Raw genomic sequence first — 6,151 nt, 5'->3', positions numbered from 1 at the left:
TAATGACCAATATGTGTGAGTTGGTAGAACCGATCTTAACTCAGGTTATGTATCTTGGTATAACTGATCAAAATGCCTAGACTTATGATTTGGTTTGACCGGTCCTGGTAATTGGTGTAGCCGATCCTAAGTAATCACCATGAGATGGTATGATCGATCCTTGTAATTGGTTTGACCGATTCTAGTAATTGGTGTGACTGATCATAAGTATTGTTTGATCGATCCTTGTAATTTGTGTAACCGATCTTATTGACTGGTATGACCGATCACAAGAAGATACCATGTTTAGATGGAACCGATCCTTGTAATTAGTGTGGCCGGTCCTAGTGACTGGTGTGACCGATCACAAGTAGGTACCATATTTAGGTAGAACCGACCCTACTGATTGGTATAACCAATTGAACCCATGTATGTAACTTGGTAAGACCAATTACAACTAACCATTGTGACTTGGTAAGACCGATCACATAGTATTCTTGGAAAACTGTCAAACCAATTCTAAACTTGTTTTGAAGTGTGGTAGAAAAGATTTCAAGAAGCAAATCCATGTAAATATGAAATAAGGATTTGCAGTGAAAAGATGTCAACATACTTTGAAAACGAGCAGTAACTCTTATCATTTATTGTTCAAAGATATTCCTTGGTACTCAAGGTGATCCTGTGCCGAAATAAATTATGAATCTTTTAATTAAGGTTTTTGGTTTTATATGCTTTAATTACCAACAATTAATGCATATCTCTAGAGAACAAAAATTAGTAATGTGCATTTACTAATTGGAGATTTCCTATTGAGAGATTTTGGGAAATATTGGACCAACATTTATTGGAATTATGAAAACCGAATTTGGGCACTCATTGCATATGTTAAGAATATTTTCGATTTTGGAAATTCTTTGGTGTCCAAACATCCTTGGTATATAAATACCTAAGTTTGCATTTCTAGCAAACTATCCTAAGAGGCAGGAAAACTTCATTCTTGTTGTTTCTGGTGGATCCGTCTATTCGGAGAGGAAAGTATCCTAATTAGGTGAAATCTCTTATGACCGCTCGTTAAAGACTTATGTGGGATCAAGAAGTTCTACGAGTACTGTTGGTGGGAAACTAGATAATTGCAGTGTTATTAGTTGTTGATTTGATTTGATTGACTAACGGTTGTTGAAACTTTGATTGCACCTAGTTTGTTTATGCTTAAGAATATTCTCTTCTGATATAAGATTCACTCAGACGAGATCAAACTACCGACGAGATCTTTAGAACCGTTGTTAGATCTAAAGACATCTTGTGATAATTCATTGTTAACAGACTCCATTTTGTATGTGATTGATCACAAGAGATTCAAGTGGCGTTGTGCGGGTATTTGAAGATAACATAAGATTTGAAGACGAAGAATAATTCTTATTAGTTTTCGTATCTTGTGGATTTAGTGCACAAACCTTGATCGGATGGGCTTCAACTAGAATCAGTTTATCTTTGATAAATCTGATTGATTAGTTGTGTGAGATCGACATTCTCTATATTTCTATTTGATGTCTATATTGATTGAGTGAGAATCTATACTTGACTATTTCGGTAGTTATAGTTAGACTGATCTAACCATAGAAAACAGTTTATTAAATTAAACGGAAGAGCCTTTGTGAACGACTCATTATAATCTTTAATTATCAAGATTGATTAGAGTGGTTACCAAACAGATCCTTCCTTTGCTGTCTGGAGTACGATCCAAAGGACTTGCTATTCACGTGCGTGACTCTAGAAGTCGAATGCGCAGGGATACTGAGGGAACTGAGTATCTAGGGGTAGTCTGCTTGGTCTCAACTATACGAAGTTGGTATTAGTTTTTGTATAGCGGCTTAATTATGAGAGTATCCAAAACTGGTGTATTTGGTTACCCTCGTCTTTTCAGATGGGTTTTTGGAATTAAATAGGTGATGGTGTGATTGATTGAGATGAGGAAATTTTGTACCATAGTTATGATATCATCACCTATTGTATTCCGTTGAGATTGAAAAAAACATGCAGGGTATCGATTAGGACCAGGGGCATTCCAACTATCTAGACTTTTAACGACATTGAAAATTTCTTATGGAAAAGGAATTTCAACTAGAGCATCATTATATTCCTGTGTTATTATTGGCTGAATAAGAGAAAAAGTTGAATCTTGGATAACTCATGCAGTAGTAGTAGTTATCGAGGAGAAGTGTTTATTAAGAATTTTTTTTAGTTTTTGTCGGGTGTGATACCATTTTACACTAGAGTCTCTTAGAGCAGTTATGTTATTTCTAAACCTCTTTCTATTAGTTAGAGAATGAAAAGAGGTTGTATTACTATATGCATCTCTGTTCCAATGATCTTCGGATTTTTGCTGCCAAAATTTAGATTCCATTTCTTTTTCCAATAATTAAGGTTATCTATAATGAGATGAATTTGATAGCAATTGTCCTCAGTATACAGGAAAAGACTGGAGTTGAGATAACTTATTCTTTAGCTGAGTACTGTTATTATCAATTCTACAAAAATGCTCTTTATTCCAGTTAGACAACTGTTTCCTAGCTTGAGAAAGATTATGATTTATATTGTTGTTGTTTATAGAAGAACTCCAAGAAGTAGAAATAAGTATAGAACATGTTGGATCATGCAACCAACACTTATAGATTTCCATGAGTTTCTTGGTTTACAGACATCAGCTTCAGTAAAAAGAAGGAGAGGACAGTGATTTGATCCTTAGAAAGGATCATGATAAAGTTTCGAATCGGGATAATTCATTTGCCTTTGGGCATTATAAAGATTTATATATGTTAGAACACTGCTCGTTCGAACTCCCAAGTGTTTCTATCTCAAGTTTGTTTGTCAAGTTTAGTTGATCAAAACTATAGTCTTGATTTCTAGTTTACTTATAGCTATGTCTCAGATTATAGGATAGAATGTGTAGTTGATCTTTAGCATTCATGGCGTTCAGTAATTGAAGACGAAGATATACTGAGGGGAGCTTGGAGGAACTTCATCAACAAAAGGTATGTGGAGACTAAAAGTTATCTATCACTCAGAAGTCTATTCTATTTTATCTTCTAATGAGACTAAGTCGTATAGCTATATAGACTTTTACATTATACACATTTGATATTTCGAGCTGAGTTTATCTCGGTTATCTATTTCTCGAAATATGTGTTGGAAGCTTTTTGCTTTAACTATGTTCATCATTGTTCTTGACGAGTTTAGTTGGAAACAATTTATTTGTTGGAAACTAAATATTAAGTCAAGAGATGATCATGTGGAAAATGCCCTGAAACATCTTACATGATTTGTGTGAGACAATCATTTGATGTCGACTTGGAAAGCTTCATATTAATCATTCGATCACTTGAAAATTACTTGAAGCTAATAGTTTGTTTGAGACAGCTATTATCGTCTTCTAAGGATGTTTCAATGATTGAAATGGAAGTTTAGAACAATTAACCATGTCTGGATACAACACGGTATACATACCTAGTATGCAAACTGTTTTGTAATGATTAAGGTCTGGGAACCTTGTTTGCGTACCTAGTATGTGAACGGTTCTACCTGAGTTGGGGTCCGGGAAGGCTGGTCGCCTACCTAGTATGCGAACAGCTAGACAGGCCAAGGTCCAGAGCTGTTGCTCGCGTACCTGGCTGGCGAACACAGTGATTCAAGTTGTAAAATCCGCTAAGTATGATTCTCATGCTCATGAACTAAAACATTTATGAATTAAAGAATGAAATCTTTGCAAACCGAGGCTTAATGTTCATGAATTGATTCTTGTATAAGTACTTTGTACGATTATGAATCAATCCAATTTTTTTTTCAATTTGTTCATATGTATTTCTATGAGATAGTGAGCAATTGAACAACTCTGTTTGAAACATAATTAGATTCAATTGATTATCTTTCATGTTTGATTGATCGGCATATTTGATCTAGAAGTGTTAGATGAATATGGTTAAGACAAAAGTGTTTATATGGCTAACTTTGGTTAACTGTTATTGAGCCAACTCAATATACACGTTTAGGTACGATTACTCATATCTAAATGAAGGTATATTTCATTTGTGTGTAACAAGCTAAGACCATCTAAGGGTGGAGATTAATTGCTTTATTATTAAGCAGACTGAGCTTGAATCTTAAATTAGGATTTCATCTAACGGTGAATATTGGATGCTTTGTTACAAAGCTATCTTAGCTTTAATTGTAAGCAAGCCCTGATTTGGAAGAATATTTAAGGGAGAACTCTAGCAACTGGGAAACCTAATCCCGACACTTTCCTGTGTCCTAGTTGCGACTAGAGTCGATTCTCCTTCAACCTAGGTTTTTCCAAAACCATATTAGGTTAACGACTTGAAGACTTCATCTGGGATTCGTGAAGCCAGATCCAACTATTTTCTCTGTAGTTGCGTATTTTGATCTTACTTGTTCAATCGTATTGAAAACTATCTTCTCTAAGATTTGCTCGAGATTTATCTCCTATAGGTAAGATATAAAAAGTAATCACAAAGTTCTTCGTCTCAGACTTTGTGGTTCCGCAGTAACTTCTCCTACTACCATATACACTACACCAAATTTAGTGATTAGCAACGATAACTGGTAGTTGCAAAGTGGGCTTGCAACAGTTCATCTCTGTTACAAAAGTAGATGTTGCAAATTTTCGCGATGGCCACATTGTCATTGCAAATTTTCATTCGTAACAGCTGATAACTGTTGCGCCGTCAAAAAGTCGCAACTATCTGGAGCTGTTGCGAAATTAGATTATCGCAACATCTGGAAACAGTTGCGAAATTGGAACTTCGCAACAGCTTGTGCAGTTGCGAAATGTTTGCAACATTAAAAAATAGTGGTTCTGACCGGTCAAAAACCAGGTTCTGACCTGGTCAAAACCACCAGTTCCCCTGTAAAAAAATCAAGTTTCTCCAGTTCATTTCGAAATCAAAATCAAGTTCCCTACATTCTGAAAAACTAGCAGCATAATACAATCATCAAATAAACTACAGTTCTTTTAGAAGTGAACGTACACATTAAAATTGGTACATTACAGGTGAGAACTTACACTTCAAAATTGGCATATATACAACTAACCAAACAAGAAAACATACCCAACACTTACAGTTTTTTTGAATAAGCTTGCCACTTACAGTCACTTCACATTTTTCATATCAATCATTATTCAGCTTATACTACATTACAAAGATCTAGCAAAAAGGCTGCTAAGACAGAGATGCAACTGAAAGAAAAGATCTCATTAACGCCTTACCAGTTAGATTTTAGTGTTCGAAAAAGAGTGAGGTAGCGCCGCTGCGAGAAAACTTCTACAGGAAGAACTTTCCCAAAAGTAGGATAAAAGAAGGATTTCCCACAGCTCCCTATGAACCACCTGTTTGACATGTAGACATCAATACTCTACAAAGCACGAGGTTGAAAAATAAAAATAGACTCACTAAAACCAACAAGAAAGTAGAAGCCGATGCCATTACATAATACTAACTCTTCAAGGGATCACTAGTGCTTAAATAATTTTTTCAGCACCATCACCCCACATTTTAGCCTCAGAAAGTTACAAATGCCAGAGTTAGGGTTACGTTTTTCACCATCCCTGACAACACTGGAAGGAGAGTAAGGATGATTTTAGTGCCTCACCTGACATAGTTAAGTACACAGTATAACTCTGTGCATTTTGAGCAACCATACGAAGAGTTCCAGTAATCTCATCCATCCATGACATTTGTTGTCTGAGACAAAACACAACGGAGTTGGTACCAGTGGGTTGTGGGTGCACCAAGAGCTGTGGTGAGCCATCATTTTACAGTACTGCACATTCACTTTAGTTGTTAGCATCAGCCTCATTATCAGACCTTCTCAAGAAGAATATGACAAAAGCACGGCATAACAAATATTACAACTCACACATAGCCAACAACTGAAAATAACACAAAAAATACGAAACTATGTTACACATACAGATGAAAGAAAATATTACATAAATTTGAACTACTTACAATTTAAGATATTATGTCAGAAAGGAAAAATTGCAAAAAAACTAAGAATTAGATAGCCCTAAAGCTCAATTGCTGACAAACATGTCCGACATTGTACGCCTTCAAAGAAGGAATTAGAAGGCTGAGTGACCCATTATAAAAATCTAATA

Source organism: Papaver somniferum, chromosome 1 (genome assembly GCF_003573695.1).
Source record: "Papaver somniferum cultivar HN1 chromosome 1, ASM357369v1, whole genome shotgun sequence".
Lineage (NCBI taxonomy): Eukaryota > Viridiplantae > Streptophyta > Magnoliopsida > Ranunculales > Papaveraceae > Papaver > Papaver somniferum.
Note: the sequence above shows the minus strand (reverse complement) of the source record.